At 43.6% G+C, this 25,145-nt stretch overlaps 1 pseudogene across 1 annotated transcript; it reads right to left on the bottom strand.

Moving 5' to 3' along the window:
* Positions 1–20,829: 20,829 nt before the first annotated feature.
* On the bottom strand, positions 20,830–25,104 carry LOC120653482 (annotated as a pseudogene). Its single transcript, XR_005666839.1, has 6 exons — positions 24,779–25,104; positions 22,628–23,050; positions 22,436–22,531; positions 21,998–22,305; positions 21,639–21,886; positions 20,830–21,524 (listed from the first exon to the last, which is right to left on the bottom strand). The product of XR_005666839.1 is annotated as a probable sodium/metabolite cotransporter BASS3, chloroplastic (transcript).
* Between the last annotated feature and the right edge of the window lie 41 nt (positions 25,105–25,145).

The raw sequence follows: 25,145 nt of genomic DNA, 5'->3' as shown, positions 1-25,145 counted from the left end.
GAGCAAAGTGTGCTCTCACATCTGCTCCCCCTGCGGCTGTCCTCAGTGAGACCCAGTCAAGAACCCTGTGCTGAAAGATCCGGTGGCCCCTCCGCTGGAAAGTCTCGTAGAAGCTGGCCTGTAGCAAAGTCCAGAACCTCCTGTCGACTCTGCTGTCTCGGGTCACTGGGAACCAGACCTCCTCGTCAACACTCCACCTGAGCCTCTTGACCTTGGCCGCATTGGCTCGGGTCAAGTTCTGGAGCATCACACCTGGCTCCAGACGCACAACAGTGTCCATACGGAACACTGCGCGCTCGGCCTCTAGGGCCTCGGCTCTGCGAGCTGCTGCTGCTGCTGCTGCTGACCTGCGGGGCTCCTGTGGCTGGTGTCCTCCCCGAGTCCTCGGTCCAGTGCGACGCTCTGTCGCAGCCAGGGAACCTCTCTCAGACGACTGCTATGGAGAACTCTGCCCCTCTGACTGTGCTGCCTCTGAGTCAGAATCTGCAGCTGTATCTGACTGATCTGACTCTGCTGCTGCTGCCGTCGCGGCTCTGGTGGCCCTGGCACCTCTCACTCTACCCATGCCCCTACCTCTGCCTCTGCCTCTGCCTCTGGAGTCCTCCCTGATCTGGAACGGACGAGCACGGCCTGATGCCTGCTCCTCGGCGGCCTTGGCCACCATCTCGGCCCTCTCGGCCTCCTTCTCTGCACGAGTCCGCTTGCGAGCGGGCTTCTCGACCACAACTTCCTTCCCCTTCCTCTTCTCGCGACCCATCTCGACTGACGGTGTGCGGAACACGAACGCGGCGCGAAAGAAGCAGCTCAGGCAAATCGTCGAGCACCTGGCGAGCGCCTGGCGAGAAGATGCTGCGGGTGCGGCTGCGGCGTGGGGCTGCGGCTGCGTCGTGGGGCTGCGGCGTGGAGCACGGCGGCGCTTTGGCGATGGAGGCTTGTGCGGGCGGCGCTGGGGAGAAAAGCAAGCGGCGGCGGCGGCGAGCGCAGGCGGCGCAGAACGGTGCAGGTGCGCACGGGCGGCGTTGGGCGAGCGCGAGGGTGCGCGGCGGCGGCTTGGAACGGCGGCGCTGTGTGCAGGCGAGCGGCGGCGAGAGGTGGCGGCGCGGAGGCGAACGAGTCGGGCGGCGGCGGCTCGGCGTGAGAGGTGAAAGAAACAGGGTCTGGCAGCGCGGGCAAGAGACATATATGACAGGTGGGCCCGCGATTTTTCTTAACGCCAGTCGATCCGACGCCTAAGGTTTGAGCGCCGGTTGATTGCGTCGGTGCAGTTTAACCGAGACTTCCCCAGATCTAAAACTGAACGCCGGTTGAACCGATGCTGTCAAAAGTGAACTCGTCGGTTGATTGATCAAAACGCCGGTTGATTGCTAGGTCTGATCTGCATTTACTATCACCGGTTGATCCGATGCTCTGACTTTTGTATACGCCGGTTGAACGCCTGAAACTTGACTGAGCTGAGAGAAACTTTAGTAACGCCGGTTAATCCGATGGGTATAGATCCTTTGAACGTCGGTTTAACCGGTGAAGGCAAAAACCCCACACTCAGCTCACTCTTCTATGCTGAGTCCAATAAACTTATAAGATTCAAATAAACTCAAGTTAATGGACTTGCATAGGCGACTTTACCCCTCAAAATAAATAGGATAGCACACTTGCTTAAATAAATTTCTTTTCAAACACAAGGAAAAGCCGCAAGAGAGACAAAGCGCCAAATAAAATGTATGAGCCATGTCATAGGAATATTGAAGATAGAAAGCTTCAAACTCATCATGACAATGCTCACTAGGCAATAACGCACCTAACACTTTGCTCTTTTCACTTTTCATGAATTAAGATCTTGTATATGAAAACAAGTCTCATTTTCATCAAGTGATCTCCTTTGTGACCCTTACGCATGCAATGATGATGCAAACTACAACCACATGCGAAAGTAAAATAAACATGAAGTGCACATCTATATGACAAGAAATGCATAACAAGAAATTAAGATCTACTTGTCAAGTTTGAACCCACGGGAAGCTTCTTCATGATGAGCCTTTCTACAAGCCTAGAGGAAAACAAGTGGACCACCACCTCTAGCTAAACCCTTGCTCATCACTATCTTACCATGGTTAGACAAGTGTCCTATATGTATGCATTTTTCTATATGACATGGCAACTTACATGACGTTTGCAGCATCTAACACATTAAGCTCATTCCTTAGCCTAACAAAGGTACTCTCGTCTAATGGTTTTGTGAAGATATCCGCCAATTGCTCCTCGGATCTCACACCTTGAAGAGATATGTCTCCTTTGGCTTCGTGATCACGCAAGAAGTGATGGCGAATATCAATGTGCTTTGTGCGAGAGTATTGAACCGGATTCTTGGCAATTTTTACGGCACTTTCATTGTCACAAAGGAGTGGGATCCTATCTAGTTTCACACCAAAGTCCAAAAGGGTTTGCTTCATATATAGGATTTGGGCACAACATGCACCGGCCGCTATATATTCCGCTTCCGCGGTGGACAAAGCCACGGAATTTTGCTTCTTACTCGACCAAGAAACTAGAGAACGCCCAAGCAAGTGGCAACCCCCGGAGGTACTCTTGCGATCCACACGGCTTCCGGCAAAATCCGAATCCGAGTATCCCAAGAGATCTAAACTAGCGCCTTTGGGGTACCACAAGCCTATGCTAGGGGTGTGCTTGAGATACCGAAGGATCCTATTCACAGCCGAAAGGTGTGACTCCTTTGGGTTAGCTTGAAAGCGGGCACACAAGCACACACTAAACATTATATCGGGCCTAGATGCGGTAAGGTAAAGCAAGGACCCTATCATAGAACGATAGAGGGATTGATCAACCGGTTTACCGTCCACATCCAAGTCGAGATGCCCATTGGTTGCCATGGGTGTCTTGATTGGCTTGCACTCATCCATCTTGAACTTCTTCAAGATATCTTTAGTATACTTTTCTTGATGGATGAATGTCCCTTCCTTCATTTGTTTGACTTGAAAACCAAGGAAGAAGGTCAATTCGCCAATCATGGACATCTCGAATTCCCTAGACATCATGGTAGCAAACTCATGGCTTAGTAAATCATTAGTTGAGCCAAAGATAATATCGTCAACATAAATTTGACAAATGAAAAGATCCCCGTTGACGTTTTTTGTGAACAACGTGGTGTCCACCCTCCCGATCTTGAAGCCTTGCATGATTAGGAAGTCACGAAGCCTCTCATACCAAGCCCTTGGAGCTTGTTTGAGCCCATAGAGTGCCTTGTGCAACCTATAAACATGGTTAGGATTCCTCGGATCTTCAAACCCGGGAGGTTGCTCAACATAAACAAGTTCGTTAATAACGCCATTTAAGAATGCACTTTTCACATCCATTTGATACAACTTAATGTTATGATGTGAAGAGTAAGCAAGAAGGATACGGATAGCTTCAAGTCTTGCGACCGGAGCAAAAGTTTCACCAAAATCCAAACCTTCGACTTGAGAAAACCCTTTTGCCACAAGTCTTGCTTTGTTGCGTATCACCACCCCATGTTCATCTTGCTTGTTTCGAAAGACCCACTTGGTGCCGATGATGTTCTTGTCTTTCGGAGGAGCTTCGAGGACCCAAACTTCATTGCGGGTGAAGTTGTTCAACTCATCTTGCATGGCCATCACCCAATCCGAGTCCTCAAGCGCTTCCTCTATGCTAGTGGGTTCAATACAAGAAACAAACGAGTGATATTCGCAAAATGAAGCATGTTTAGAGCGAGTTCTTACTCCCTTTGATGGACTACCAATGATTTGACCAATTGGATGATCCTTGGAGATGCGACCATGCTTCACTAGCGGTACTTGCGTGGATGCTTGTTGGGGTGGATCATGTGTGACTTGTGCTTGTGGTGGAACACTTTGCTCTTCTTGTTCTTGAACTTGGGGTGTTGGCGTTGGCACATCTTCTTGAGGTTGTGTATCATCTTTTTCTTGATCTTCATCCATTTGGGGCGCCGTGGAGGTGCTTGGTGTAGATGAGGAAGGTCCTCCCCCTTGATCATTGCCTTCATGCACCTCTTCCAGCTTGATATCCCCAATGGACATCTTCTTCAAAGCTTCATCAATCTCCTCATCACCTACATTTTCATAGCCAACAACCTCCTCTTGGGAGCCATTAGATTCATCAAACTCCACATCACATGTTTCTTCAACTAACCCGGAGGTTTGATTGAATACTCTATATGCTTTGGAGTTTGATGCATAACCAAGAAAGAAACCTTCATCACATCTACTTTCAAACTTACCGAGCCTTTTCTTCTTGTAGATGAAGCATTTGCAACCAAAGACTCGAAAGTATGATATATTTGGTTTCTTCCCGGTGATGAGCTCATATGGAGTTTTCTTGAGGAGTCGGTGAGGATACACTCGGTTGGATGCATGACACGCCGTGTTGATTGCTTCCGCCCAAAATTTTTCGGACGTGCCATAATCATCCAACATTGCTCTTGCTAGGGTGATGAGAGTCTTGTTCTTTCTTTCCACCACTCCATTTTGTTGAGGCGTGTAGGTGGCGGAAAACTCATGCTTGATGCCCTCTTCATCGCACCATTCTTCAATCTTCATGTTCTTGAACTCGGTGCCGTTGTCACTCCGGATCTTCACAATTGGGGAGTTGTACTCCCTTTGAGCTCTTCTTGCAAAGGTCTTGAAGATTTCCGGAGTTTCACCCTTATCGCCTAGAAACATAACCCAAGTGTAACATGAAAAATCATCAACAATTACTAGGCAATAGAGGTTACCACCAATGCTCTTGTATGTAGTTGGACCAAAGAGATCCATGTGAAGTAGCTCGAGCGGCTTGGAGGTAGACAACATCGTCTTGATGGGATGATGTGTTGCAACTTGCTTCCCGGCTTGACATGCTTTACATAGCTTGTTCTTGTCAAACGTGACATCCTTCAAGCCGGTGATCATCCCTCTCTTGTGGGCTTTCTTGAGGTTGCTCATGCCAATATGAGCAATTCTTCTATGCCAAAGCCACCCAAGAGAAGACTTGGTGAAGAGGCATGTCATGGTACTTGTTTGCTTTGAAGAGAAGTCCACTAAATAGATGTTGCCATGCCTAAACCCCGTGAATACCATTGACTTGTCTTCTTCAAGAGTTACTACAACACCATTCTTGTCAAAGGTACACGTTAGTCCAAGATCACACAATTGAGCAATAGAAATAAGATTAAAACTAAGTGCTTCTACAAACAAGACATTAGAAATGGATAAATCTTTAGAGATAGCTATTCTACCCAAACCTAAAACTTTTCCCCTTGAGTTATCACCATAGGTGACATGTTCATGATCGTCGGGGTCTTCAAGGGAGGTGAACATGCTATCATTGCCGGTCATATGTTGAGAGCAACCGCTATCTAGTATCCAATGTTTTCCACCGGCTTTGTAGTTCACCTACACACATGAGAATTCACTTTTGAGTTTTAGGAACCCAAACAAGCTTTGGGCCTTGCACATGTGTGACAAGAGCTTTTGGGACCCAAAGTTGCTTGGGGAGCTTCTTCTTTGACTCCTTAGTGAGTTTGCCAATGAATTTGGCCTTCACCTTGCCCTTCACTTTACTCAAGAGAAAATGGTTATTTTGAAACATTGAAGAGTAATTCTTGGGTAATTTAGGAAGAGGACGTGATGGTAAAGTGCACTCCCTAGTGTGGTGCCCGGTGACTTGGCAATGTTGGCAATATGAACCAACTTCCTTGATGAAGCTTATCTTGATCTCCGGAGAAGGAGTAGTGCCTTGATTTGGCTCCGGAAATGAACCAAGACCTCTCTTGCCATAGTCACGTGCATTGTTGAAGAGAATTTCCTTGTGGATGTATTCTCCTCTTGAGAGCTTCTCCACACTACTCTTGAGGCTTGCAACTTGATCCATCAATTCCTTTTCCCTAGAAGGTGCAAGCTCGGGCAAAGCATTAGTAGCATTTGCATTAATGAGTAGGTCATCACATGAAGTAGAAGCATTGACCTTCTCAATAGTTTCATGAGCAAAGTTCTCAAGACTTGGGTCAATTGCTTCATAGGCAAATTCAAGTTCTTGATACTTGTGAGCCAACTCCCTATGCTCTTGTTTAAGCTTTTTGTGGCTCTCTTCAACTTGCTTAGCAAGTACAAGTGACTCATTGTGCTTTTTGAGCAAGTCATTGTACTTGCCAAGCAAATCGGAGTGGGCAAGCTCTAACTTGGCATGAGTGCTTTCAAGAACCTTGACTTTGCCCTTTTCCCTCTTGATGACGGATGTATACTCATTAATGAGGTTAGCAAACTCATTAGGGTCAAGCTCATCATCACTATCATCTTCACTCTCACATACCTTAGAGTTACCTTTGGCCATGAGGCACATTGGAGGTGGAGGTAGTGATGGTTCTTCATTTGTGAGGGCGATGGTGACTATGTCTTCTTCATCACTTGAATCTTCGCTTGATGAGACATCCGTCACCCACTCTTGTTTTTCCACCAAGAAGCTTCTCTTGGTGTGCCCTTTCTTCTTTGGGAAGAGCTTGGTCTTCTTGTCATGGCTCTTTTTCTTCCCAAGTCTCTTGTTTTTGTTCTTCCTTTCTTCTTCTTCATCATCGCTTGAATCATGGCGATGCTTGCTCTTGTGATCCTTGTTTCTTTTGTCCGGCTTGGGGCAATTTGGACGGATGTGACCTTTTTCTCCACAATTGTAGCAAATTTTGTTCTTGACATCCATTGGCCGGAACATTCCCTTTTTAGAGTCAAAGTTGAACCCCTTCTTGTTGATCTTGTCATTCAAGCGGGTGAACTTCCTCATCATGAGAGCAAGCTCTCCATCATCTTCAACATCGGATGAGCTTTCATGATGATCATCTTCTTCATTGCTTGAGCTTGAATCTTGCTTGATCATCTTGAGCTTGCGGGCTTTGTTTGCCTTGGTCTTTAGAGCAATTGATTTGCTTGAAGTTGGCTCTTCGGACATACCAAGGATACTCATCTCATGAGCGCGAATTTCGCCCACAAGTTCTCCTACTTCCATTGTGTCAAGATTCTCCTTTTGAAGCATAGCATTGATGATGTTATACTTGGGCTTCGGGAGGAGCATGAGAATCTTGCGATTGATGGAGGCACTGTCAATTTTGGATATTTCAAGTGCATTAATGTCCTTGACAATGACATTCAAGCGAGAGTACATATCATTGCAATTTTCATGAGCTAGCATTTTAAAAGAATCATACTTAGCTCTAAACAAGTGATATTTTTGCTCACGAACTTTAGTGGAGCCTTCATGAATTTCAATGAGCTCCTTCCAAATATCACATGCTAAGTCCATGCCATTAACTCTAGCAAAGACTTTCTCACTAATGGCTTCGAAAATTGCATTTCTAGCCTTGGCATTCCATTTTAATTGTTCGGCGGTGGGAGTTCCGGTGAATCCGGTCTTAGTGGCCAACCACAATTCGGGGGCAATCGCATCAAGATATGCGGCCATGCGAACTTTCCAATAAGCAAAGTTCTTGCCCTCGAAGTGGGGCGGCGAACCACCCATCTTGGCCATAGCTCTAGGCGGTGAAGCCTAATGATCCAAATGAGCAACGAGGCTCTGATACCAATTGTAAGGATCGATGGACCAAGAGGGGGGTGAATTGGGCCTTTTTCAATTTCTAAAACAAAGTAAAGCAACCTTAACCTATGCAAAGCTAGTAGGGCACCAATTCACCAACCGGATAACTAAGCTACCTACACAAGCTAAGAGAGATAAAAACAAAGTAAAGCCTAGCAAGGTAGAGCTAAGTTATGATCTCTAAGTCAAGCACATGAGTAGATTGCAAGAAAGAAAATGCTTGAATAAAGAGAGTGGACAAGAGGCGACCGGATTTTTTCCCGTGGTATCGATGTGTTGGCACACACCCCTAATCCACGTTGTGACACTCTCAAAGAGTCTTGTCACCTCCCAAGTCACCGAGACGAGGGCGCTCACTAAGAGTCTCCGTTCACCATCCCGGCGTGGTGGAGATCAAGCCACGTACAATCTTCTTCTCCGGGCTCCCACAATCCTTGGCAAGCTCCGCGAGAAACACCCCGATCACCAAGATCGCCTAGGTGATGCCAATCAGCAAGAGTAACAAGCTAAGGCCTTCACTTGAGCAAGAACCGATCACCAAGAACGAATGCACATTAGCTTCTCTCTACTCAAGTCCTTAATCTTGCTTCTTGATTGATTGAAAACACAAGTATGTGAATGATGAAGCTCAAAGTGGCTCTTGACTATAGTATGAGTGTATGGATGTTGCCTGGTGTCAAGAGTGGGCGAAATGACCCATTGGAGGGGTATATATAGGCAGCTCACACAAATAGAGCCGTTGGAGAAAAGCTGCCAGAAAACTGCGTAGCGCCGGTTAATCCGACGTCCCTCCATTTGTCATCGTCGATTTAACCGGTGAATGTAAACTGCCTCTTCTGAAAACTAGCCGTTACAACTGGGGCAGATTAACCGACGTAGCATCGGTTTAACCGGTGAGTGTAGTTGTCCACTGAACCACTGAAAAACCAAGTCTCTGGACAACTGCACCGACGTTAACTCAAACCTATCGTCGGTTTAACCGGTGAGTACAACTTTTAAATTCCCCTGAAAAACCATCTCACTGGTCAATTGCACCGACGTCTTGATTCAAACAGCGTCGGTTAATCCGGTGAATAGAACTTGAATTTCCCTGGAAAAACCAACTCTGGACTAATGCACCGACGTTAAATTCAAACACGTCGGTTTAACCGGTGTATTGAATTTGTCCAGACTCTGCTGACTTCGTTTAACCGACGTATAGAAAATTGAGAGCGTCGGTTAAACCGGTGTATAGACTTTTTCTGATTTTGTCTTTTCTGATTTGAGTCTTGAATGAAATCCAAATATTCTTGAGATGTAGTTTGAGAACCACTTATTTGAACTTCTAGAAACCTGAGTGACCATAGTGTGCATCCATTTTCAAATGATCATGTCCATGCTCAAGTTACTTAGCCTTAACCCCTCTTAATAGTGCGATCACTACAAAACTATAAAACCTATACTAACCTAAGTGTCCTTCTCAACCTTATGACACTTAGGACTAGAAAGATCCTTAGTCTTGACATAAAATTGAGTTGAATACCGAGATCGCCTTTTTGAATAATGAAATTGAGGGGCATCTTTTGACATATGACCAAATGAGCGATAATGATCTATTAAGCTGCACAAACTCATTAGTCACAATAATGGTTGTCATTAATCACCGAAACATACCTTGAGGGCCTAGATGCTTACAGAGGACATGGACATGAAAAGCGCCCACGAGATTTGGAGTTATCTCAATGAGAAATATGGGGCGGCATCCGATGATGATGATGATGATGATAAGCCTAAGAAGGAAGTGCATGAGGATGATGAGCACATCCACGACATGATGGTTGTGGAAGATTGCTCCACCTCATGGTCAAATGAAGATGATGATGATCAATCTACAACAATCTCACTTGACAAGATTGATGGTGATGATTCAAGTGTTGCAAATGATGATTCTACTCCAAGCACACTTGATGATCAAGTTGGTTCATGCATGGATGATATTGCTACTTCAAGCTCATCTCCATCACCACATTGCTTCATATCATATGGTGACACAAAGGTATCAAATTGGAATATAATTAATCTTAATTCATATGAGGAGCTCTTGAGTAGATATACTAGCATGACCAAATTATTTGAAAAAGTGTTAGCTAAAACTACCAAATTGGAAAAAGAAAACTCTTTTCTCAAAGACACATGTAAACAATAAAAGCATCTACTTTATGTCAACATGAGGAGCTAAAATTGACTCATGAGGAGCTTAGTATTGCTCATGACAACTTGGTACTAAACCATGCTTTACTCACTAACAAGCTGTCTAATAAAGGAATTAAAACTAGTGAGAGCTCATCACATGGGTTAAAGGATCAATTATAAAATGTTGCTAACCCTTGTGATGTAGCCAAGAAGCATGTATCCACCTCTTATGATAGTTTATTGTCTATGCCATTTTCTTCTCAATTAGGTGCTTGTTCTACTTCTATGTCTTGTGACACTAACCTTTTGAAGGAGAACAATGAGCTTAAAAATGAAGTGAAATATTTGAGCAACAAGATAGAGAGGTGGACAAAATCAAAAGTCACTCTTGAAAGCTTAATAAAAAATCAAAGAAACTTCGGTGACATGAGTGACATTAGTTCCAACAATAGCAAAGTCAAAGGCAAGAAATGAGACAAAAATAAATATAATAAAAAGATGAAGAAGCAAGAAGAAATAAAGCTCTCTCATTTCATGTGCTTTCAATGCCATAAGATGAGACATCTTGCAAATGGTTGCCCCAATAAAGAAAAACTCAAGTTGAAGAAGGAAGAAGAGAAGGTTAAATATGTCAAATGCTTCAAGTGCCGCACTTGGGCTCACCTCACCTTAATGTGCCCAACCAAACAATTGGTGAAACAACAAGAGAAGCTTCAACCAAAGCCACAAGTTGAGCAAAATAAGGCACCCCAAGATCAAGTCAAGATCAACCATGAAAATCAAGTTGATGACTTGAAGATGAAGAAGAAGAGAACAAGATGGGGTGGAAAAAGAGCAAGGCATTCAATGCATATTCAAGATGTCAAGATGATGAGCAAGAACAAGATTCAAGAGAAGATGAAGGAGGTTGCTCACATCGAGTGCCATAGTTGTGCAATATTGGGCCACCTAACTTCGGGTTGCCCAAACAAGATTGAGAAGAAGACTCAAGCAAACAATGAGAAGCATCAAATGAGCAAGGAAGAAAAGGCTCAACAAAAGAGAAGATGCTACTTATGCCGGAAAAGGGGACACATGGCTTATTCATGTCCCTTAGGTAACAATTCTAAGCCTATTTCAATTGATACAAATATTATGCTTAGAAAGGATGGTAATGGTACCTCATTGGTTGCTATTGCAAAATATCCCGCTATTCATACTAAGACATTGCCTAAGTATGTTGCTCCTAACTTGAGAGGATCCAAACTTTTTTGGGTACCATCAAAAAGTGGATGATTGTGTCTAGGTACCATGGCATTGGAGGCTTGATTCAATTGGTTTTATCTTGTTCATCATGTGGTTGAGTCAAGTAATTAAAGCCTAGTGCTATTCTCATTCCAATGCCAAGTCAAAACAATGAAGTCCAAGTGCTACAACATATAAGTGTCTTATTCTAGTTGTGGTGATTTATTGGAAATATTTAATGGTTTGCAAATATTTAAGATGAATCTTGCCTTTGGATGATCATGAGCTATCATAGTATGATAATGTGTCGATCAATCTTAGTTGGGTGTATATGAGTTGATTGAATTGGAAATATACATATGTTGCTTGCTAGGAGATGTTTGAATAGATTAAATGATTAAGTAATCAAGTTTGGATTGATTTGTATTGGATACATTCATGATACATCTTTTAGTAAGTGATTTGAATGTATATATGTCTTGTGAGAGTGTTCTTACAAATTGAGTTCAAGTTTGGTTCAATTCAAGGAAGAATAGCTCAAATATGGATATCTGTCCAAATATTGAAAATCTGTGTTGAATTGTCATGATAGCCATGTTTGAGTGATCAAAACCTATTGTATTGGCCTGAAATTTTGCATACATGCTCTGCACTTATGATACTAGCTGCTGTAGAAATTTGATGATCATTGGACAAGAGATACTTCAGTTTTGGAGTGGAACTTGTTAACTATAGTGCAGCAGTTTTCATCACATAATAGTGTGGAAAGTTGTGAAATCTGGTAACAATCTAGAAGTCCAGTGAAGCTCAAATTTTTATAGCATCAAGATGACTTAGTGGTACACATCTCTATCAAATTTCATGGTCATTGGATCTGTACTTTGGGAGTTATGGATTTTATATTCAGAAGTACATAATCAGCAAGAAATGTGACAAACACTAGAATTATGAGAAGTCACTATGATTGAAAGGCTTTCAAATTGGAAATATGTTTACAAGCGGTGGAGAGTCATAAGTTTGGTTTTGAATTGAGAAAGAAACATGACATGAAGGGGTACAAGGTCATTCGATTGTGAAGTGTTTTGGCAGACATTTTGGTACTCCAAGTAAAAGATCAAGATCAAACTCAAAGATAAATGAAGTTTAAGTCAAAGAGATAATTGGAGATCATTTGGTAGAAAGAAAAGGACTTAAGGAATTCAAGGGTTTCATACTGGTTTGGAAATAAATTATGAGCTATGATCCCAACTTCAAAATTCAAATTGAGGATTTTCACTAGTTTTCTGGATAGTCTGGACAGTTCAGAGCAGACAGTCCGCAGGTATGAGGCGGACGGTCCGTAGGAGGTTTGAAAATTTCCATCAGAGACTCTGCAGAGAATATTCATGTAAGGCGGACCGTCTGCCCAGAAGCAGCGGACAGTCTGCATGGCGTCAGTTAAACCGATCGGTCTCGGTTACACCGATGTGGAACAAAAGGTGCCAGCAGGGCACCCGTGGACGGTCCGCTACGGGATCGCGGACGGTCCGCACGAGTGGGATTTCAGTGAATCCAGGTAGCCAAAGGTTTTTATGCATGTGTTCATTTCTCCTTCACATAACAAAAGTGGTTATCTAAAGGACATCAAGGGGTATCTAAGTTGAAGCCAATTAAAAGGATGGATGAAACTAGAGCAAGCAACGATCCAAAACAGAGGCAAGCATTGGAGAAGAGTTTCATATTGGCATCTTAATTGTTCTCTAACAAATTGAAACAATGGAAGAAGCAAGCCAACCACTACAAAAAAAAATGCACTTGATTATAAGTGGTTCTCATTTCTTATGGGTGAAGATTGGATTTCAAAATTCGTATTCATTGGTCTTCACAAAACTATTAATTTGGTATTGGAATTCACATTGCTATTGGAGTAATGAGTTGGAATCAAATAACTATCCTCTACTCCAAGATAGCAAAGGTGAAATTGATTGACATATGCATATATACATTGCTAAGGACATGATTAGTGCATATAGTCATATATTGTGATCATTCATGAAAAATAAAATGATTTTAAATGTTTATATGGTGCCACTATTGCTTCTATGCTTGATATGATCTAGTGGTAACATATGACATGTTCATGAGCTAGTAAACCCAAATGAGCTTTCAAATGTTTAACTCAACATTGTCAAGATAACCCTTAGGATGAGGCGTGAAGAAGCTTGTCATTGGTTCAAACCGAGTTAGATCATTTGAGCAAGTAATCTAGATCAAGCCAAAGAGAAAGAAGCTCATGGAAATAATCTGGTTCAAGAATTAGTTATAAATGTCGAAATCAAGAAACGATATCAACCTTGCAAGACATGGCTAGATTCTCATTCTCTTTCACGTGGTGTCATTCCTACACGTGGTATTTCATTCAAGTAGTACCTTGTCTATCAAAAGGTGATTCCACAAGTGATCCTCAACTTTAAGTGATCAATTCAAATCAGGAAAGCTACCCTCACTAACAAAAACTCAAGTTTCAAGTAGATTGACATATGTTTTGACATAGGAGGAGCCCCACTACAAGGTATCTAGGTCAAGGATCCTACAAGTGACCTACATGTGGCATTTCAAGGTGGTCTTCATGCTTCCACATGTGGTAGTTACAAGTGGTGTCAATTCCAATCAATTGGTAGTGTCCATCAAAAATAAAAATTCAAAATTCAACCATCTACCCTAGTCTAACTCTTTGCATCAAGCCACAAGAGATTCTCATGATACAATCTTTAAGTGGTATTCATTGATCTTTACATGGCACAAATTTCATACGGTGTTGGGCCTTTTATGGTCATTGATGACAAAGATGGAGAAATTTGGACAAAGATATAAAATATTTGGAAAAATATAAGGGAGATGAGAGTGCAAGCATGGACATGACATGGATCAAGAGGGAGCAATAACATGATATGGATCAAGAGGGAGCAATATTGAGGAGGATCAACATTCTTGGACAAGAGGAGCACACAAGTAGGGGGAGCAAGCTCATGAACTTGGTTGTTTGCATTTGATATGTGCATACTCATGTGCTTGCTTGCATTTGCATAAGTTTTAAAAGTTATATATGCAATGCTTGTGTGTGATGTATGCTAGTCATAGAACTTGATTAATGATTTGATAACTAGCGTGCATAGATTGTAGCTAGACATGTTATTTTTACAAGTGAATCAAGAGCCTTGCTAATAATGTTGATCTCATGAGGTATCTTGAGTTTTTTATGCATGTCTAGTTACTCATTGATGCTAAGGAATGAACTTCAAAGATGAGACTCCGATTGGTATCAAGCTTCAAAGGTTTATCCTATATACCTTACATCACTTAGTAGTGTTAACAATCCCACAAAGTTCATATTTATGCATGTGTGTGAGTTTAAAACCAAATCTCTTGAGCACACATGTAGGGGGAGTTATCACTACCAAGTCGGATTTTTATGGTGCTTATCCAATCTTTCACAAGTGGTCTTAATGGTGGACAAGCAACATAAAATCCAATCCAAGTTAGCTATTTACACGTGTGTGAAGTGCTAGCTTGGAATATGCTTAATTTCCATATTTTTATAGTGTTGTCATCAATTACCAAAAAAGGGGAGATTGAAAGGCCCCTGTTTATTTTTGGTAATTGAGTGACAACTTAGGTGGACTAATAAGTGTTTATGTTGAGATACACAGGTGATTAGTCCACACAAAGACACTAGTATGAGCAACATGCGCCATGAAGAAGAAATGGCTAAGTGTTGAAGCTATGCTCATATAGTGTGCTGAAGGAACTCATTGCATATAAGAGACATGACATGGAGTCATGTGACCAAAGTGGAGAAGAGGCTTGATGGACCGGTTGCAATGGTGAAGGGCAAGTCAAGGCTTTGAAGCGAGGGACCGCGAGGCGGTGAAGCTTGAGCAAGACTTGGCACCGATGGACCGAGGCGATGGTGAAGAGCGAGCAAAGTCAAGATCGATGGACCATAGAGGTCATGTGATGATATGGAGTGGATCATATCATTCAAGGAAGATCAAGCCAAGTGTTGACAAAAATGATGATCAAAAGGCTTGATGGAGATTGGTGCTTGTGTGGCATCAACATTTGGGAAGATGAAATGGAATACGCAAGGCAAAGATATGACTTGTAGGGCATTTCATTTCACCGGTCAAAGGTTGTGTAGAGAAGTGCATGACCGGATTTAGGATAGATGGCCGTACTATCAAGAGGGGCAAACTTGTTTGCATATCGGTCATCTAGTACCACTTGAGCGATCTAATATTGCGATGTTGCTAGGATCGAGTGGCGTGGTGAGATCAAGTGAAAATCCTTTGAAAATGATTGTGAAAGTGCTAACACATGCACATGGTGTTGTTCACTTGGTGCTGTTGGTACATTTGCAAAGGAGAAGGTGTTGGAGTTGATGTTGATCAACTTGGGGAAGCAATAAAGGTTTTTCGGTGTTCTCCAGAAACTAGGTTGCCTCTTGGAGTGGAATAATGCTTTGATCCAATGTGTTTTGGATCAAATATTCAGTTGGGTTGTGTAGTCTGCTTAGAGTCCAAGATCACCTAATTTGGATGTCGGAGCTAAGAGTTATGGCCGTTTTATCGAGATTCGTTTCTGCTGGAATTGTACCTGCGGACGGTCTGCTTCTGAAGGGCGGACAGTCCGCCGTTGTATCGTTTGAGCTCGAACAGAATTGATTTTGGCTCTGGATGGTGGTCCAAAGTTAACTGCGGACCGTCAGGTCCCTAGGGGCGGACGGTCCACCTTTAAAACCTGAAACGGGCGCAAAAACTTGATCTTTCTGTTTTGGGTGTTCAAATGAACTGCGGACCGTCCGCCATTTGTGAGGCGGACCGTCTGCCCGAGCTGTAACGGTCGACTCGGAGAAGCATTTATTGAGGATATAGCCGTTGGGTTTGAAATGGCGGACCGTTCGGGCCCTGTGGGGCAGACTGTCCGCGAAAACTCTATTTTCATGGAATTTGAGTGTAACGGCTAGTTTGGGGTTTCCGTCTGTAAATAGAGGTGGTGGCCGGCCATTTGAGAGGTTGAGCACCTTGGGGACTTGGTGTCCTTGTGTGAGAGTACTTGAGAGCCCTCTAACTCACTTGTATTTGCAAAGAGTGTGATCCGATTGTGAATGATTCTAGTGCGTTGCATTGAGAGATTGCAAGAGTTTGGCACTAGGTGATCAAGTTGCAAGCCGGTGGTGCTTGTTACTCTTGGAGGTTTCCACCTCCTAGGCGGCTTTGTGGTGTGTCTCCGTTGTGAAGCCCGCAAGAAGATTGTGCGGTGCTCCAGAAAAGTGATTGTGAGGGGTATTGTGCTCACCCCGCGGGAGTCGCAAAGAGCAACTCTAGTTGAGCAAGACGTGAAGAGCAACAGGTGGTCCGGTCGGGTCAAGTACTAGAGCTTGTGAGAGCACTCCACGTGGGAGAGTGTGACTTGAGAGTCACCACTAGCAAGAGGACCGGCGGCAACATTGGAGCTTGTCTCAACGGGGACTAGCTTGGTGGGAACCAAGTGAACCTCGGGATAAAATTTTGTGTCTCCCGGCTGGTTTGATTTTCTTTATGCATAATTTACATTTGTAGTGAAGTTGCTCGATATTGTGGTGCTTGTGTTTTGAGTGCAGGAACTTGGAGATATATTTGAGGAAGTCAATTCGATCATCATCTCCAAGTTTAGCTTTATTCGGAGCTCTCTAGCCTCACTCTTCAGTTTGGGAGTTCACTACCCGGGCAAAACCGGTGGCACTAGATTTGCAAAACCAGTGGTACTGGGTTTTCTAGACATTCACTATCTTGTATTTACTTGCTCATATACTTGTGCTAGTTTGTTTTAGTTGCTCTTGTGTAACTAGTGTGCTTGTGTAGTTGGCTAGTTTTTCTCTCTTGTGCTAGTTTGCTTGTGTAGCATAGAAGTAGCACTCTTGCGTGACTAATTGACTTGAGTAGTCTTGTTAGTCACTTTGCTTAGTTTGTGTAGCTAAGTAATTTTGAGCTCTCTATTTTGGCTTGTGTAGCCTTGCTCTTGAGCACTACTAGTTGTGCTTAGGCTTTGTGTGCTTTGCATACTAATATGAGTAGGAGTTCCCTCTTTGCTTGAGTACTAGTGCTTAGTTTTGTGTGACCTTGCAAACTAGTTTTTCTTAGGTGAGCTTTACCTAGCCTAACACCTTAGTTGCTCCATTAAGATCTTTTTGTAAGGTGCAAGTTATAGATACAGGGGTGTAGTCTTGGCTATACCGATTAGTTTAATTCCGCATTTGTTTCGGTTAGCCGGCAACGTTTTAAGTTTTATAAAGGACTATTCACCCCCCTCTAGTTCGCCATCTCGACCCTACAACGACACGCGCCAAAACATGAGTTTAGGGTCCAATGTGGTGGATCGGGTGCGTTCGTTGCAATGCACACAAATAGTACAAAACGCACCAAAAGATGAGTTTAGGATCCAATGAGGTGAATCAGGTACGTTCGTTGCGGAGAATTCCGACGCGACTTCGTGGCAAAAACTTTTGCACTAGTTCGGCTCATTTTGCACCGACTTTTGTAAGGCAACTAAATGGTCCCAAATGCACCCAAATAGTACGAAATGCTCCAAACATGAGTTTAGGGTCCAATGGGGTGGATTGGGTGCGTTCGTTGCGAAATATTATGATGCGATTTCGTGGAACGAACTTTTGCACTAGTTCGGCCCGTTTTGCACCGAATTTCATAAGGCAACCAAATGGTCACAAATGCACCAAATAGTACGAAACGCGCCAAAATATGAGTTTAGGGTCCAATGGGGTGGATCAGGTGCTTTCGTTGCGAAAAAATCCGACGCGACTTCATGACACGAACTTTTGCACTAGTTCGGCCCGTTTTGCACCGAATTTCGTAAGCCAACCAAACGGTCCCAAATGCACCCAAATAGTACGACACACGCCAAAACATGAGTTTAGAGTCTAAAGAGGTGGATCGTGTGCGTTCGTTGCGGTGAATTCCGACGTGACTCGTGGCACGAACTTTTGCACCGAGTTTTGTTGACAATAAAATGATCCCAAATGCACTCAAATACGAGATATAGGGTAGGGCATGTCATGTATGCATACGTCATGTAACTACTCGTATCAATCTTGTACTAGTCGATATAGATAGAAACAATCTAAGTAGTACTCGGGAAGGACTCTGGGCGCCACACCGACCTAGGGTTCCATGTAATCCTGCTCCTCTAGCCTATATAAGGGTGGGCAGGATCCCTCCAACGCATTCTATTCCCCTCAAGCAATGCAAACCACCACAAAGGACGTAGAGTATTACGCAACTTATGATCCGAATTTGTCTAAACCCTCGTGTTGCTTGCATCATCATGTTCCTGATCTCGCCGATCCCCTTTGAATAAAATACTAACTAAGGGTATTCCTAAGTAGTCTTGCCAGTAAAGCACCGACACCTAGTTTGGGACGTAAATTTCAAAACAAACTTTTGGAAAACCAAAAAACAAAGAAAAGGGAAAAGGCAGGGGAAACAAAAAATTTACTGGCCCGCCTCGGATCCACGCTCCATGAGGTGCTACCGCCCCACTTGTCAGCCAGGCGCTGGCCGCAGTTCCTCCAGACCGTGTTGCGCTCCATCATCATTCATCATAGACGCCGGCATCGTCGGACCCTTGGGTTGCGCCCTCGCCATCGTGGGAGTTCCAGGTGCCTCGGCGAGGGAGCACGCCCTCTCTCTTGGGGAGCTATGCGCCTGATTGCTCCCTAAAAAAGATTGTCGCCGGAAGCTCGGGACTCAGGATCCAGTAGCAAAAGAGGAGAGAGAGAGAGAGACGAAAGGAATTGGGAGTCAGCATTCAGCTTCAAAAGAAGAGAGAGGAAGACGAGAGGAATCGGATAAAAGGAAAGGATAAGACTGGCCACTAGACGATAATCACATGGGCATACGACCCACCGTGGGAAATCAGCTCTGTCTGCGGACCACTATGTGCTCTTTTTGGCTTATTTTTGGTACACAATCTCGTGCAAGCACAACTCATCCAAAATTTATAAAATTTATTAAAAATAAGTAAAATATATATAGAACATGGTGTAAAGCTCAATTTATTCATGAGAAGTTGCCAATCAAAATATGAAATAATAGCCGTTAACAACGTGTAGAAAATATGAATGGAGGGTGGAATACGATAGGAAGTACTCCCTCTTATTTCTTTTACATATCACATTATTTTGTGCTAAGTTAAATTTATTCATCTTTTACCCATTTATAGAAGAATACAACATCTATACTATCAAATACATGCATTATCAAAATATATTTCATGGTGGATTTAATAAAATAAATTTAGTATAATAGATGTAATTATATTTTTCTACAAACTTGATCAAAGTTGAACAATTTTAACTTAGAACAAAGCAAATGTGATATATGTAAATGAAAACGGGGGAGTAGCATAGAAAATATGGCAGCGTGAAGCTAAACAAACAAGTTTCCTCTGGGACCTTCCACAGTTTTCGTTTTATAATAATCTCCTCGAGTCCTCGACCTATGTTGCCCGAAGTATGAGGTGGACATCCTCATTCTTTGGGACATGCATATACATTTTTTTTTGTGAGATGCGTTGAGCCATGGTATTAGCAAACAATAATCACTCCTTTTTAAATTAATAGTTGTTTAAGCTTTTTTAGTGCATATACATATCTAGATATATGTTGTCTAAATGTATAGCAAAATTTATATACGTTAAAAACTAAAATGACTAATAATTTACAACGGGAGAAGTACATGAATAGAAATATAAACTCGTTGAGACAATATCTCTTCTGTTCTTTTATTTTTTTTCGTTACTCCATATACATTTTTCTATAGAATTTACATATAGTGATGGTACTACACCAACTCTGGACGGGATTCACCTGCGGTACTCCCCCACCGATGTGTGGGGTCGGGCCTGTACGCCCGCGTGCTAGCCGGGGCCCCTATTTCCTGCCACTTTCAAGTTTCAACTTCTACGTCATGGTGCAGAAGAGCAACAGCACCCACTCGATGATTTGGAAGTCCATCTGCCAGTCTTCTTTCTTCCGTGCTAACCACTGGTGTTAATAGCTTGCTGCCGTTGTGGGTTAAACCTGTCGTTGCGCATTGTTCCTTGTAAAATTGCTGTGAATATGTACGGAATAGACCGTTTAAATTATCGTTGGGCACTGTTCTTATAAAATTGTGGTAGATGTTTATTCCATTTTTTAGTGATGCACTTTTTGAACTACACGAAGCAACGTTATCCATCTGCACTGTAATCTGTTCCCGCAGCAAATTGGATGAACCAAACACCACCCAAATATCTCCCATCCATATCGGCCGTAGTCGTCCGCGCGCCAGCACGAGCCAGATTCAGCAACAGGATGGAAAAAATGGACTTGGACCTTCTAAAAACGACAGAGTGAGACGGACCTGAGAAGAGATCCGTAACAGACAACTGTGACATCTCCATCAGCATAGAAGAATTCGAACAGTCATTGGGCCCCCGTAGCTGATGCCCAACAAATGGCGACTGGTGGACACGATGCAGCAAGTCTGATATTTCTCCTTTACTTTTTTTTCATACAGATATTTCAAGAACTATACAAACTAAATTTCATTTTATTTTTCTACAGAAACATAAATGTAGATGCAACTTTTTTTTTCTAATCCAGCCAAAGTACTATCCGCCAGATGTCATATCATGGAGGCTGCGCAAACATGTCAGTTTCAAGCAGAAACTGAAGCTCTAGCCATGATATAATGCTCCAATGCTTGCTGTTTAAGAGTCCAGAGTTCATTGGGCAGCAAAGAAAGAGCATTGCGAAAAAGAAAAATAAAATCTGATAGCGGGTTTCATTTTTCATTTTGAGAACAATGGGCCGTGAGCGCCAATGATATCGCAGAAATATGTATAGCACTGCACCTCCAATATATAAGCATCCTGGATCGTGTCTAGTGGTATCTATATCTACAAGGAGCTGGTAAGAGACAACTAACCTAATCTACAATATACCGTATTATATGTGAGTATTACTGCAAACTCAGCATCTTGTACAAGTGGTTCTTGTCATAAGTTTGGTCGCCTTGATCCTTATCATCATAAAGCCCACAATTTGTAGTTCTCTTTTGCAGCCATGGCGTACCTCATGCAAAATTGTGCTGAAGGACGACTTTCTCGTAGCTCCAGTCTCATTTGGCAAATGAATTTCTGGAATTGGTCTCTCAACTCTCAAGGGGATCCATGGAAAAATCACCATGCGGCATCCTGCTGCCTGTCACGGGCTCAGAGCTGCTGTAGCTTGTGGTAAAAAACCCCCAGCGACATCTCTTATTCGCAAGCCACTACCCCAGTATGATGCAAGAGTCAAACCAAAAATGGCCATGATGACAACAGAACATGCTGCAGGAACTGCCTGACTGGTTCCAAGAAATTGTGTTGCGAGAAGTCCAGCAAGGGTGGAACTTTGCATCCCAGTACAAACGGAAATTGTCCTGCAAACAGGCTCTTCTTGCCTGCAGATAATGTAAAATAATTAGCAAAAGAGCACCAAGACACTTACAAATTAGCAAAATTACAAGATAAAAATTTAAAAAGACTAAAAATTGATATCAAGATTTAAGAATCACCTCCATTGTGGCAACTTGGAGACCCAGTAACCCGCAACGAATGAAACAATGTGGAAAGCAACTATGGGGAGAAGTAAGAAGAATCCTTCTGGAGAGAGGATCTTGCTCCTATTGATAGCAAGAGGGCTGCCAATACAGAGAGATGTGCACACCATAGCAACAAATGGCATTGCTGGTTGTATTACATTCACCACTCCCTTCGCATAGGTATTCAGGAGAAGGCCTAGCGTCACAGGAACAAGCACCACCTGTCAAACAGGAAATTGCAGGGTCACATGATTAAACAAAGAATCAAAGACAGGGTACATGAAGATCATGCACCACAAAATACATTTCTTGATCACTAACCAATTCACTACCTGAAGAATAGATTTTGCCATCGCAATTCCATCAACCGGGACCACTGAACCGATTAACAATCCGGTGAGAACAGGTGTCACGACCACCGAAGATATTTGTTGAGTAACTTGTCAATAAAATGCTCAAGGCCACATCCCCTTTGCTGAGGAAGCTAGCATAGCTTGAGAGCTGAGCGCCTGAGACGCAGCAAGTAAGCATGAAGCCTGCGAAGAATGCTGATGGCATCCTGAATACCTTTGCAACCATCACGCCCAGTAGTGGCTTGAGCACGTACTGTGCGGCATAACCAATGGAGAGTGGCACAGGCCTGGACGACACAGGAACAGAAAAAAAATCAGCTTCGAGAAGCTATTCTACACCATATTGGCATATTGCCTTCACATTTGGAGAAGGAGCACACAAAAAAGGGGGGGAAAAGAAAAAAAAAAGAGAAGAACCTCTTGAAGGCGAGAGCGAAGTCGTCGACGGAGAGCTTGATGCCAATGGACAGCATGATGCCCCCGAGCGCCGGCGCGTAGTAATCCTTTGAGACCCTACGAAATAATCATAAACTAATCAGCCCCCATGTGTTAGTTGTCTAAGATTGTCCAAGAGACCAAGAACCTTCTTGAGGCGGCCAGGTGCCGTACCAGGAGAAGGTGGCGGGGTTCCCGAGCGCCGCGACGGCGGTGGCGGCGACGACAAGCGGGAGCAGCGCGGAGAGCGCCTTCGAGGGGTCCCCCAGTGCGGGGTCCGGCGCCGCGGCGGTGTCGCCGCGGAACGAGAGCAGCCAGGCGTTCCCCTCCCTGCGCGGCCAGCCGACGCGTCCCAGGCGAGGCAGCGACGGCGCGGAGCAGAACGTGGTGGGCGCCAGCCGCCGCGGCCGCCGCCAGAGGAGCGCGCGCGGCGGCGGCGGCGGCCACGGCAGCGGGGAGAAGCCGCAGCGGCGGGGCTGAAGGGCGGGTGGGAGCACGAGGCGGCGGCGGCCATGGCCGTGGCCGTGGCGGCGATGGCGCGTGGGAATGGGCGGTGGGGGAGCTGGAGATGGGAAGAGATAAAATGGGGCGCCGTTACTAATGGGGAGTGATTAAACATGTGTTTCTCGATTTAAATTAGTTTTATTTGGGTTAATGTTCCTATTTTTCGCTTTACAGATATTTCAGATACTTTTAGGGTTTTTTTTTTCAAACAGGTCGGCCAGGTGTAGCGCTCCGTCGGCATCGAACGATCGAAGGTGGAAAGGCTGGAAGGTTCCAACTTCCAAGCATCAGGCAGGCGTCCACTTGCTTCCAGCCTATACTTCTTTTTTCATGGATGTTTAAAATCAACAATGGAGCAAAAGAAAACAAATTTCTTATAAGTCATTTTGGAGGCTAGCATGTTTTGGAGGGATTTCTTATAAACAATCCTAAACCCTAAATGATTTCAAAATCATATAGAGAGAAGTAATGGCGCAATTTTTATTTTAAGGCCTCTTAATATATCTATATATACTATATAGATGCCACCCACTAAAAAGCATTTATTTCTACTTCTCTCTGTTAGGAGCGACGGCGAGAAAACGACGAAGAACAGAAAGATCAAATCACAAAAGACAGGAGGATTTAACGTGGAAAACCCCTCCAATGCGAAGGGTAAAACCATGGGCACCAGCCAGCAAGAATTTCACTATATCGGGTGTGTGTTTTACAACGCCTAGCGGCGGCTTACAAGAGGAATAATGAACTGTGAAGCAAACTCTAATCAAGGGTATATGTGTCGTACCGTGGGGGGCTCCCCCCCAACCCCGGCGCCCCTGGCTTGGGCTTCTGCGATGGGCCACTTCCTCCTCCGCTGCGCTCCGACCCAAGCCTCCCGGCGACGGGCCTCCGCTCCGCTCCGTCGGAAGTTGGTCTTTTTATTGTACAGAATTTGGATCACAATATAACACTCTCTTCTTTCAATCAGCCACGTCATCTTGATTATCCTAACTGTCATATTAACTTCGTGGACATCTTCTATCAATTAGATGGGTTTCTTTGGTTTCTTCCTTCTCCATTCATTAATTAACCAAAGAGTATCTAAAAGTTCTATTATTTTCATCCAAGAGATCGCTGATATGATTTTTAACGTAATCTCTACAAGTGCATCATTTACACGAGCAACTAAACAACAATATGAATGTTGACGCATGTGTGTCAGCTACCATTATGATTACATCTCTAAGCCAAAACTACCACTATATGCCTTAAGCAAGATTTATCTTTTTTATGTAAATATTTTTATCTATTTTATGTGAATACCAATTCTATTTTGTATTAAATTTCTCCATGTGTTTCTGCCAAAAAAAAAATCTCCATGTGTTCATTAGCCCCCTAGACATATTTTCTTTTATTCGAATAATCTACAATTCCATGTTTTTCAATAAGCTCAATCTAAGTGCTTTTTTGTAATACTACATGCTCTCCATAGTTGATCTAAAAGTTATTACATATTTTGTTAATAATTTATTGGAAAGTCTCTTCAAATCCGGCAGCAATGCACTGGAAATAATATAAGATAGTCAAATCCTAGGCATAGAAAGAAGAGTAAGTTGCATGCACGGCAACCCTTTTAGAGGAAAAGTTTTTGCAACTATTGATGAAAGTGAACACAGGAAAACCATAGAAACTCGAAAAGAACTATAGTCATCGAGGAATCTTTCTGTGTTAGAATTCCTCCAGTACCTCCTATAAATTCGTGCAACCCAAAAGGAAATCACATGAGTTTCATGGAGTTCAAATCCTTTAGTCCAAAAAAGTACTCTGGTTGTGATCTTCCACTTTGCGTTGGGGAAGGATCTTTTGTGCTCCCCCGTGGGCTCTCCCTTCTGGGTCGGCATCTTCGATGTCGGCGGCGGATTTGCTTTCGGGTTTCTAGTTTCGATCTTCGATTCCAGTCTCGCCAATGTTGGTTTGGTGGGTTGGTTTCCTCTTGCTTTGGGGTTCTTGCTGTTGCTGTTGCTGTTGTTGCCGTGCTTTGCTTCGTCGGTGTTGAGCTCTTTGGGGGCGTGCGGTAAGAGGATGGCCAGATTTGGAGGGTGGACGGCCGATGGTCTCTTCTCACGGATTTCATGCGGTATACCAATGTTTGGAGTCGCCTTCTGCATCTGGAAGGAAGAGGAAGTCGGCGGTACGACAAAGCAAGTCG

This window comes from Panicum virgatum, chromosome 1N, assembly GCF_016808335.1.
Source record: "Panicum virgatum strain AP13 chromosome 1N, P.virgatum_v5, whole genome shotgun sequence".
Classification (NCBI taxonomy): domain Eukaryota; kingdom Viridiplantae; phylum Streptophyta; class Magnoliopsida; order Poales; family Poaceae; genus Panicum; species Panicum virgatum.
The sequence above is the reverse complement of the archived record's forward strand: the minus strand, read 5'-3'. Positions and strand labels throughout refer to the sequence as shown.